This window comes from Macaca fascicularis, chromosome 7 (assembly GCF_037993035.2).
Source record: "Macaca fascicularis isolate 582-1 chromosome 7, T2T-MFA8v1.1".
Lineage (NCBI taxonomy): Eukaryota > Metazoa > Chordata > Mammalia > Primates > Cercopithecidae > Macaca > Macaca fascicularis.
In genome coordinates this window covers 91837180-91849026 of record NC_088381.1, presented here as the reverse complement: position 1 = coordinate 91849026, position 11847 = coordinate 91837180, and the positions used below count along the sequence as shown (strand labels likewise).

General features: G+C 41.8%; 1 long non-coding RNA gene across 1 annotated transcript in view; it reads left to right on the top strand.

Moving 5' to 3' along the window:
- The first annotated feature begins 834 nt into the window (after positions 1-834).
- The window catches only part of LOC141407267 (uncharacterized), a 40738-nt gene continuing 29725 nt past the window's right edge, over positions 835-11847 (top strand). The window contains exon 1 of the long non-coding RNA XR_012415648.1: positions 835-919. This is a non-coding gene — a long non-coding RNA (uncharacterized lncRNA). The remainder of the gene's footprint in view (positions 920-11847) is intronic.

Below are 11847 nucleotides of genomic sequence, written 5' to 3'. Positions count from 1 at the left end.
AGACACAAAGACTGCCAAAGCCTGTGCAGGGGAAGAGGTCGAAGCATGGGCTGTGAAGTTAGACTGCCCGGGTTTGAATTCAGGCTCTTTCCCTATCTGACCTCCAGGTGTCTCTACTCTGTGTAAAACAGGCTTGATGGCACGGCCTTTTGGCGCTCATTTACTTATTTTTATTATGATCTGGAACCGCAGCCTCAGTTCCCAAGAACTTACATCACTTTCTACAGTTCCCACCACGGGTGACAGGCTTCATCCCCTGTTGGGACTGAGAGGTGAGAAATGAGCTGGGTGTGCAGCAGCCACTTCCGTGATTTGAAGGTCTCACTCAGAACAGCCTTGCCCCCAAGTTTCTTTCTTACTAGTCTACCACATTCTCAAAATTCTATCCTTAGTTATTTTTTTGGGGTGCATGTGAGAAGATGGTCTCCTGTCAAAAATGTAAACATTGCCTTGGGAGGAAGAGTTACACATTCTGCACTTGTCAGTCATTAGCATTTTACCTGCATTTGTATTTTAGTTTTGCGGAGAGCTGGCATCTAGCAAAGTCCCCTAGAAATGAGAACCAGGATAGACAAGAGTGGTGGGTGAGAAACAGGCTGGACAAGGTAGGCCCAGATGTACTGAGCTAAACAAAAATCTTGACACAAAGCTCTTGTGTCCCATCTAGGTAAGGGGGCGGGGTTCCTGGAGACTTTCCGGTGCCCAAATAGAGTGTCTGGTACATTTTCAAAGTGCTGGAGACCCTGGGATAGGATATTGAAATCCAGGTTCCCTCACATTTCTAGTTTCTGGTCTTCCCGGACGCTAGGTGGAGCCGGTTGACTGGGGCAGGCCAGAAGCCCGGCGGGGACTGATCGATGGGGCTGCACAGAGGTGGCACGGTTGTGCCAGAGGCTGCAGGGACACGAGGGCTGGCAAGGTAGGGCCCAGGGCCAGGAGATTCGGAGGGGGTTCAGGCAGACCACGTGGCTACTTTTTTCCAGGGCCAGACTTTGGCCGCATGTGAGGTCTGAGGACAGGGGCACTGGAGGCAAAGGATGAAAGACCAGTGCCTGTTTGCAGGCAGCCAGGGCCTCAGAAACTCCAGCACTAGCACTCACCCGTCAGTGGAGGCCGTTACCAGGGCCACCTTATTAGCGAGCAGGTTCCGGGGGGTCATCCTGGAGCTGGCCATCGGCACCGACTTCCATGCCCGGGCACAGTGGCCTAGCAGCCCCGCCTTGTGCATGGCTCAGACCAGCAAGTCTGGGTTCCACTCCTTCGAGGGGAGGTGACAGATAGTAGGGCAAGGGAGCAGGACGAAGGGCGGGCCGCTTTCCCTGCCACCCCCTCCCTGCCCTCGGCCCGCTGAGAGTTGTCTGTGACCCTGGGCGCCTCCCTCCGCCGCCGCTCCCCGCAGCCAGCTACCTTCCGCCTGACTGGGGCTTGCCTTCCGGGCTGGCAGGCTGGCGGGTGATCAAAGCGCTCTCTGTTCAAGTTTTCTGTAGGGCTCGCCCCTCCCCTGGACCCCGCAGGAACCCGCAGACTTTGGCCACTGCCCTTCTGCATCTGCTTGCCCACGTTTTTCTTCTGGGGGAAGTGGGGGTTTTGAGTTGCTTTTGCTTCTTCAGAATTTCTTCTCCAAGAAAGTCTAGGTCAATGTATGTGACAGCCCACAGGAGGACAAATGTTTTGAGACTGCCCATGGAGGTGAGTCCTGTGGTCCCCGTGGAGTCCACCAGGTGAGGCTGGAGGAGCCTGGGAGAGATGTGATACGGAGTAGCTGCACCAGGCCTGGCACTGCCCTTCACTCTGCCCAAGGTCTCCTCCATCTTCATGGGCCCTGGAGGGCAGACTATGGTCATTGACCAAACAGTATCTCACATCCCTCTCCAAAGGGACTTCCTCCTTTACAGGGGCTAAGTGCTAGAGAGGAGGCTGCAGAGTCCCTGGAGCAGTGGTGGAAATGCTGAGAACTGGGGGCACTCAAGTTCTCCCTAACCACTATGTCCCCAGGTCTTAGCCTCCATCCTAGTTCAATAAATATTTGTTGAATGCAAAATCTCTTTATGAACTGTAAGCTATAAGCACATAGTAGTTACTGCCACCATGTAGTGATTATTATTGGTGCCCTGGGCCAGACTCTTCATCTGTAAATTACTGAGGGTATGGAGTAGATGATGAATAAAGTCCTTACTAGCTATAAATTCTGTGTCCAAGACTTCAGCCTCCACTTCTGCTATGTGGGCTGAAGTGATCTCCCTCCTGGGTTTCTGGGAGAATCAATAAATGTGGATGGCTTATGGTGCACTGTAGAAAGGCCCCAACAGACGCAAATGTAAGCATCAGAATTGGTTTAACCCACTGGCCTCCAAAGGCCAGACTGAGAAGCAGTGCTGGTCCATGGCAACGTTTTCACTAGTGTAAGGCAAAATGAGAAAAGGAAACACATTACAGTGTGTTTCATGAAGCTAAGTTTATTTAACAGTCCTTTATTGTGGAGCATACGTTTGCTCCTTTTTTTGTGTGTGTGTTAGTGTTTTCTTTCAGAAAAGATGATGAAAGCAGATGGGTAGGTTTAGAGATGTGTTGTTGGTGAAATCACCAGTTTTGCAGCCTTATTTCCCTATAATTAGCAGGGAAAAGTCCTGATTTGTGAAATCCAGTTCTAGGGATGACTTTTTAATAGAATTCATGTTTGCTCAAGATTCATTTAGTATACGTGCAGGTCAACTGAGCAGCTGAAAAAGGATTTCAGCATTCAAAAGGGGTGTATGGCAAGCAAGTACTAGAACAGGCCTGCACTGGATTTATAGTATTTTCCTCAGCCAAGAAGTTACAGCTGCAGTACTCTGCTTTGGTACTGAGCACATCCCCATGAGATAAGAGAGCTTAAGTATAATTTTCCCCATGTCCAGGGAAAAACGACTCTGACTGGTGCTCCTCAGTCTGAGCCTCATGAATTATTGACAGAGGCTGGAAGGGCCACGCTCCTTGTCCTCTTGCACTATTTGGAGCTAATGCACTGTGGAAACCCTTCCCAGGGCTCTCCATCTGTGTGTGGGGCTGTGAGGAGGGTACACAGGAGGACTGCTGCAAGGGTTCTCAGGGCTTGGTTCAAAGGGACAGGCCTGCAAGGGGCATTTAATCTCTCTTCCCCTTCTCTTGAGAGGTAGACAGGCGGACTCAGGGTCTGAGGTTGGCAGGAAGGTGAGGAAGACTACACTTCAAAGAGCAAAGTATTCTGGGAAAAGAGAATTGTGGCTTGGGAGCTTGGTGAACATCACATGGCCCTTCCTTGTGTGGGCAGGGTTGCTATTTGGCCTCCAGCACTATTTCTTTTTCTTTCTTTTTTTTTTTTTAAATTATACTTTAAGTTCTAGGGTACTGTGTACAACGTGCAGGTTTTTTACATATGTATACATGTGCCATGTTGGTGTGCACCCGTTAACTTGTCATCTACATTAGGTATATCTCCTAATGCTATCCCTTCCCCCTCCTCCCACCGCACAACAGCCCCCAGTGTGTGATGTTCCCCCCCATTTGTCCAACTGTTCTCATTGTTCAGTTCCCACCTATGAGTGAGAACATGCAGTGTTTGGTTTTCTGTACTTGACATAGTTTGCTCAGAATGATGGTTTCCAGCTTCATCCATGTCCCTACAAAGGACATGAACTCATCCTTTTTTATGGCTGTATAGTATTCCGTGGCATATATGTGCCACATTTTCTTAATCCAGTCTGTCATTGATGGACATTTGGGTTGGTTCCAAGTCTTTGCTATTGTGAATAGCGCCGCAATAAACATACGTGTGCATGTGTCTTTATAGCAGCATGATTTATAATCCTTTGGGTATATACCCTGTAACGGGATGGCTGGGTCAAATGGTATTTCTAGTTCTAGATCCTTGAGGAATTGCCACACTGTCTTCCACAATGGTTGAACTAGTTTACATTCCCACCAACAGCGTAAAAGTGTTCCTATTTCTCCACATCCTCTCCAGCACCTGTTGTTTCCTGACTTTTTAATGATCGCCATACCAGCTCCTCTTTGTACATCTGGTAGAATTCAGCTGTGATCTGTCTGGTCCTGAGCTTTTCTTTGTTTGGTAGGCTATGAATTACTGCTTCAATTTCAGAACTTGTTATTGGTCTATTCAGGGATTTGTCTTCTTCCTGATTTAGTCTTGGGAGGGTGTATTCGTCCAGGAATTTATCCATTTCTTCCAGATTTTCTAGTTTATTTGCATAGAGTTGTTTATAGTATTCTCTGGTGGTAGCTTGTATTTCTGCGGGATCGGAGGTGATATCCCCTCCATCATTTTTTAAATTGTATCTATTTGATTCTTCTCCCTTTTCTTTTTAATAGTCTTGCTAGTGGTCTATCTATTTTGTTGATCTTATCAAAAAACCAGCTCCTGGATTCACTGATTTTTTTGAAGGGCCTTTCATGTCTCTATCTCCTTCAGTTCTTCTCTGATCTTAGTTATTTCTTGTCTTCTGCTCGTTTTTGAATTTTTTTGCTCTTGCTTCTCTAGTTCTTTTAATTGTGATGTTAGGGTGGCGATTTTAGATCTTTCCTGCTTTCTCCTGTGGGCGTTTAGTTCTATAAATTTCACTCTAAACACTGCTTTGACTGTGTCCCAGGGGATTCTGGTATGTTGTGTCTTTGTTCTCACTGGTTTCAAAGAAGTTATTTATTTCTGCTTTAATTTCATTTTGTACCCAATAGTCATTCAGGAGCAGGTTGTTCAGTTTCCAGGTAGTTGTGAGATTTTGAGTGAGTTTCTTAATTCTGATTTCTAGTCTGATTGCACTGCAGCCTGAGAGACTGTTTGCTATGATTTCCATTCTTTTGCATTTGCTGAGGAGGGTTTCACTTCCAATTATGTGATCAATTTTAGAATAAGTGCGATGTGGTGCTGAGAAGAATGTATATTCTGTTGACTTGGGGTGGAGAGTTCTGTAGATGTCTATTAGGTCTGCTTGGTCTAGCTGAGTTCAAGTCCTGGATATCCTTGTTAATTTTCTGTCTCATTGATCTGTCTAATATTGACAGTGGGGTGTTAATGTCTCCCATTACTATTGTGTGGGAGTCTAAGTCTCTTTGTAGTTCTCTAAGAACTTGCTTCATGAATCTGGGTGCTCCTGTATTGGGTGCATATATATTTAGGTTAGCTCTTCTTGTTGAATTGATCCCTTTACCATTATGTAATGGCCTTCTTTGTCTCTTTTGATCTTTGTTGGTTTAAAGTCTCTTTAAACCAGGATTGCAACCCCTGCTTTTTTTTTGCTTTCCATTTGCTTGGGAAATATTCCTCCATCCCTTTATTTTGAGCCTTTGTGTTTCTTTGCACATGAGATGGGTCGCCTGAATACAGCACACTGATGGGTCTTGACTCTTTATCCAATTTGCCAGTCTGTGTCTTTTAATTGGGGCACTTAGCCTGTTTGCATTTAAGGTTAATATTGTTATGTGTGAATTTGATCCTGTCATTATGATGCTAGCTGATTATTTTGCCCATTAGTTGATGCAGTTTCTTCATAGTGTCGATGGTCTTTACAATTTGGTATGCTTTTGCAGTGGCTGATACCGATTGTTCCTTTCCATGTTTAGTGCTTCCTTCAGGAGCTCTTGTAAATCAGGCCTGGTGGTGACAAAATCTCTCAGCATTTGCTTGTCTGTAAAGGATTTTATTTCTCCTTCACTTATGAAGCTGAGTTTGGCTTCATAACCATTCCTCATGGCATGGTCCCTCTTGGCTTCCCTTGGCTAGGGGAGGGTTTCTTTGACCCCTTGTGCTTCCTGAGTGAGGTGATGCCCACCCTGATTCAGCTGGCTCTTCATGGCTGCACCCACTGTCTCACCAGTCCCAATGAGATAAGCCAGATACCTCAGTTGGAAATGCAGAAATCACACGCCTTCTGCGTTGATCTCGGTGGGAGCTGCAGACCGGAACTGTTCCTGTTTGGTCATCTTGTCAGTAACTCTTTTTATTTTTTAAAATACATTCTTGGTGAATGGGTGGTACATAATAGACCTACTTTATTCTCTTTCTTCTTTTATAAAATAGCTGTACAGTATTCTATTGTGTGGCTATTCCATAATTTATTTAGCTAGTCTCCTACTGATGGATTTTTAAGTAGCTTCCAGTGTTTTGCTATTTCAAATAATACTATGGTGAACAACCTTGGATGAATGTATGTTTTTGTGTGTTTGGTACAAATACATTTGTATGCTGGGTCAAATATTTTAAATTGATAGCTATGATGGTCAAATTACCTTAAAAAAGATTTGTCAACTGAAAGTAATAAAAGGGTCAGAATTGAAGTTAAGGAGCCTTTATTCAAGTGCAAAGTGTGAGGATGGACCATCTGGAAACATCAACTCCAAAGGAATGCAGTCAGCATTCTGAAGTAGAGAAGTTAAGGTTTCAATTATATATCCAGAGAGAGAGGAGTGTTTAGCAAAATTATAACAGTATTTGTACAAGGTTGGCATATAGTTACAGCCATTTGATCCTTATAGGCAGTGTTTCTTTTTGGGAAGGATATATTTAATATGTTTTTTAGAGGGTGTAATAATTGTGGGATTTTGTCATCTGGTCTAAGCAAAGCAGGACAACAATGGGAAATTAATCTATAACAAGGGTCATTAATTAAGAAGGCCAGAGGTTTTTTTCCATGATGTTATTTAATTCTCTCTAGTCTTTGTACAGTAGAAGAAAAATAAGAAAGCTAGTTAATCTATAATTTGAGAACAGAAGTTATAACCATATGTGACTCAGCTCACAGTCACGTCTCAAGGCTTAAAGTGATTTTTGGGGTTCCCACAGCTTTTAAATTTTATTTATTTTCACAGATTTAAGCAGTTTTGATGAATTTTTCCCCCTAAAGTGAATTTACCTGCTGTTATGCATAGTATACAGAATGGCTTAAACTTTGGTGGTGGCTTAAGCTCAGTGATAAATGGTAACACACCTTAGGTCGCAGTGGCCAACTTGCAGAACCACAACTTGCAGATCTGAGGTACACCCAGTTCCACTCATGTTTGTCATTGAGAATGCTGGCTCAGCATTGCCAGCCCTTGGGGTTTTTAAACAGAAGCTAGAAATCTGGGTGGTAATCGGAAATATTTAAATTTTAAATGTAGGCAAATTATATACTTAAAAAAGAACCCAGAAAACAAAACCGTGAATGGATCTGTAGGTGCCAGAGACTGACTGATGTAGTCTGTCTATTTAAATGGAATGGATTATTAATTTTGTGAGATATTGCTCTATCTAGATTTTTTAAAATTATTATACTTTATGTTCTAGGGCACATGTGCACAATGTGCAGGTTTGTTACATAGGGTATACATGTATCATGTTGGTTTGTTGGACCCATCAACTCCTCATTTACATTAGGCATTTCTCCTAATGCTATCCCTCCCCCAGCCCCCCATCCCCCAACAGACCCAGGTGTGTGATGATCTCCTCCCTGTTTCCATGTGTTCTCCTTGTTCCGCTCCCACTTATGAGTGAGAACATGCAGGGTTTGGTTTTCTGTCCTTGTGATATTTTGCTGAGAATGATGATTTCCAGCTTCATCCATGTTCCTGCAGAGGACATTAACTCACCCTTTTTTATGGCTGCATAATATTCCATGGCGTATATGTGCCACATTTTCTTTATCCAGTCTATCACTGATGGGCATTTGGGTTGGTTCCAAGTTTTTGCTATTGTGAACAGTGCTGCAATAAACATATGTGTGCATGTGTCTTTATAGTAGAATGATTTATAATCCTTTGGGTATATATCCAGTAATGGGGTTGCTGGATCAATTGGTATTTCTGGTTCTAGATTCTTGCAGAATGGCCACACGGTCTTTCACAATGGTTGAACTAATTTACACTCCTACCAACAGTGTAAAAGCATTCCTGTTTCTCCAACATCCTCTCTAGCATCTGTTGTTTCCTGACTTTTTAATGTTGCCATTTTAAGTGTCATGAAATGGTATCTCATTGTGGTTTTGCTTTGCATTTCTCTGATGACCAGTGATGATGAGCATTTATTCATATGTCTGTTGACTGCATAAATATCTTCTTTTGAGAAGTGTCTGTTCATACGTTTTATCCACTTTTTGATGTGGTTATTTGTTTTATTTTTCTTGTAAATTTGTTTAAGTTCTTTGTAGATTCTGAATATTAGCTCTTCGTCAGATGGATAGATTGCAAGAATTTTCTCCCATTCTGTAGGCGGCCTTTTCACTCTGATGATAGTTTCTTTTGCTGTGCAGAAGCTCTTTAGTTTAGGTAGATCCCATTTGTCTACTTTGACTTTTGTTGCCATTACTTTTGGTGCTTTTGTCGTGAAGTCTTTGCCCACGCCTATGTCCTGAATGGTATTGTCTAGGTTTTATTCTAGGGTTTTTATGGTTTTAGGTCTTACATTTAAGTCTTTAATCCATCTCGAGTTAATTTTAGTATAAGGTGTAAGGAAGACATCCAGTTTCAGCTTTCTACATATGGCTAGCCAGTTTTTCCAGCACCATTTATTAAATAGGGAATCCTTTCCCCATTGCTTCTTTCTGTCAGGTTTGTCAAAGATCAGATGGTTGAAGATGTGTAGTATTATTTCTGAGGCCTCTGTTCAGTTCCATTGGTCTAGATATCTGTTTTGGTACCAGTACTATGCTGTTTTGGTCACTGTAGCCTTGCAGTATAGTTTGAAGTCAGGTAGTGTGATGCCTCCAGCTTTGTTCTTTTTCTTAGGATTGTCTTGGCAGTGTGGGCTCTTTTTTGGTTCCATATGAAATTTAAAGTAGTGTTTTTCCAATTCTGTGAAGAAAGTCAGTGGTATTTTGATGGGAATAGCATTGAGTCTATAATTTACTTTGGGCAATATGGTCATTTTCACGATATTGATTCTTCCTATCCATGAGTATGGAATATTCTTCCATTTGTTTGTGTCCTCACTTGTTTCCTTGAGCAGCGGTTTGTAGTTCTCCTTGAAGAGGTCCTTCACGTCCCATGTAAGCTGGATTTCTAGGTATTTTATTCTCTTTGAAGCAGTTGTGAATGGGAGTTCACTCATGATTTGACTCTCTATTATTGGTGTGTAGGAATGCTTGTGATTTTTGCACATTGATTTTGTATCCTGAGACTTTGCTGAAGTTGCTCATCAGCTTAAGGAGATTTTGGGCTGAGATGATGGGGTTTCTAAATATACCATCAATTCATCTGCAGACAGAAACAATTTGACTTCCTCTTTTCCTGATTGAATACCCTTTATTTCTTCCTCTTCCCTGACTGTCCTGGCCAGAACTTCCAATACTGTGTTGAATAGGAGTGATGAGAGAGGTCATCCTTGTCTTGTACCGGTTTTCAAAGGGAATGCTTCCAGTTTTTGCCCATGCAGTATGATATTGACTGTGGGTTTGTCATAAATAGCTCTTATTATTTTGAATTACATTCCATGAATACCAAGTTTATTGAGAGCTTTTAGCATGTAGGGGTGTTTAATTTTGTCAAAGGCCTTTCTGCATCTATTGAGATAATCATGTGGGTTTTGTCATTGGTTCTGTTTATGTGATGGATTATGTTTATTGATCTGCTTATGTTGAACCAGCCTTGCATCCCAGGAATGAAGCCAACTTGATCGTGGCAGACAAACTTTTTGATGTGCTGCTGGATTTGGTTTGCCAGTATTTTTTTGAGGATTTTTGCATTGATGTTCATCAGGGATATTGGCCTAAAATTTTCTTTTTTTGTTGTGTTTCTGCCAGACTTTGATATCAGGATGATTCTGGCATTATAAAATGAGTTACGGAGGATTCCTTCTTTTTCTATTGATTGGAATAGTTTCAGAAGGAATGGTACCAGTTCCTCTTTGTACCTCTGGTAGAATTCGGCTGTGAATCCACCTGTCCTGGACTTCTTTTGTTTGGTAGGCTATTAATCATTGCCTCAATTTCAGAACATGTTATTGGTCTATTCAGCGATTCATCTTCTTCCTGATTTAGTCTTGGGAAGGTGTACATGTCCAAGAATTTATCTGTTTCTTTTAGGTTTTCTAGATTATTTGCATAGAGGTGTTTATAGTATTCTCTGAGGGTAGTGTGTATTTCTCTGTGATCGGTGGTGATATTCTCTTTATCATTTTTTATTGTGTCTATTTGATTCTTCTCTCTTTTCTTCCTTATTAGTCTTGCTAGTGGTCTAGTTTGTTGATCTTTTAAAAAATCCAGCTCCTGGGTTCCTGATTCTTTGAAGGTTCTTTTTTTTATGTCTCTATCTTCTTCAGCTCTGCTCTGATCATAATTATATTTCTTGTCTTCTGCTAGCTTTTGAATTTGTTTGCTCTTGCTTCTCTAGTTCTTTTAATTGTGATGTTAGGGTGTTGATTTTAGATCTTTCCTGCTTTCTCCTGTGGGTATTTAGTGCTATAAACTTCCCTCTACACACTGTTTTAAATGTGTCCCAGAGATTCTGGTACATTGTGTCTTTGTTCTCATTGGTTTCAAAGACCATCTTTATTTCTGTCTTCATTTTGTTATTTACCCAGTAGTCATTCTGGAGCAGGTTGTTCAGTTTCCATGCAGTTGTGCAGTTTTGAGTGAGTTTCTTAATCTTGAGTTCTAATTTGATTGCACTGTGGTCTGAGCGACAGTTTGCTGTGATTTCTGTTCTTTGACATTTGGTGAGGAGTGTTTTACTTCCAATTATGTGGTCAATTTTAGAATGAGTGCGATGTGGTGCTGAGAAGAATGTATATTCTGTTGATTTGGGGTGGAGAGTTCTGTAGATGTGTATTAGGCCTACTTGGTCTAGAGCTGGATATCCTTATTAATTTTCTGTCATGTTTTCTGTCTAATATTAACAATGGGGTGTTACTGTCTCCCATTACTATTGTATGGGAGTCTAAGCCTCTTTGTAGGTGTCTAAGAACTTGCTTTATGAATCTGGGTGCTCTTGTATTGGGTGCATATATATTTAGGTTAGCTCTTCTTGTTGAATTGATCCCTTTACCATTATGTGATGACCTTGTCTCTTTTTATCTTTGTTGGTTTAAAGTCTGTTTTATCAGAGACCAGGATTGCAACCCCTGTTTTTTTTTTTTTTTTTTTTTTTTTTGCTTTCCATTTGTTTGGTAGGTCTTCCTCCATCCCTTCATTTTGAGCCTATTTGTGTCTGCATGTGAGACGGGTCTCCTGAATACAGCACACTGATGGGTCTTGATTCTTTATCCAATTTGCCAGTCCGTGTCTTTTAAATGGAGCATCTATCCCATTTACATTTAAGGTTAATATTGTTGTGTGTGAATTTGATCCTGTCGTTATGATGTTAGCTGGCTATTTTGCCCATTAATTGATGCAGTTTTTTCACAGCGTTGATGGTCTTTACAATTTGGTATGTTTTTGCAGTGGCTGGTACCGGTTGTTCCTTTCCATGTGTAGTGCTTCCTTCAGGAGCTCTTGTAAGGCACGCCTGGTGGTGGTAAAATCTCTCAGCATCTGCTTGTCTGTAAAGGATTTTATTTCTCCTTCACTTATGAAGCTTAGTTTGGCTGGATATGAAATTCTAGTTTGAAAAATCCTTTCTTTCAGAATGTTGAATATTGGTCCCGACTGTCTTCTGGCTTGTAGAGTTTCTGCTGAGAGATCTGCTGTTAGTCTGATGGGCTTCCCTTTGTTGGTAACCCAACCTTTTTCTCTGGCTGCCCTTAACCTTGGTGAATCTGACAATTATGTGCTTGGGGTTGCTCTTCTCAAGGAATATCTTTGTGGTGTTCTCTGTATTTCCTGAATTTGAATGTTTTTTTCCTCTCTTTGTCTCTAATCTTATCTTCTTGCTTTATTTCATTAATTTTATCTTCAATCACTGATA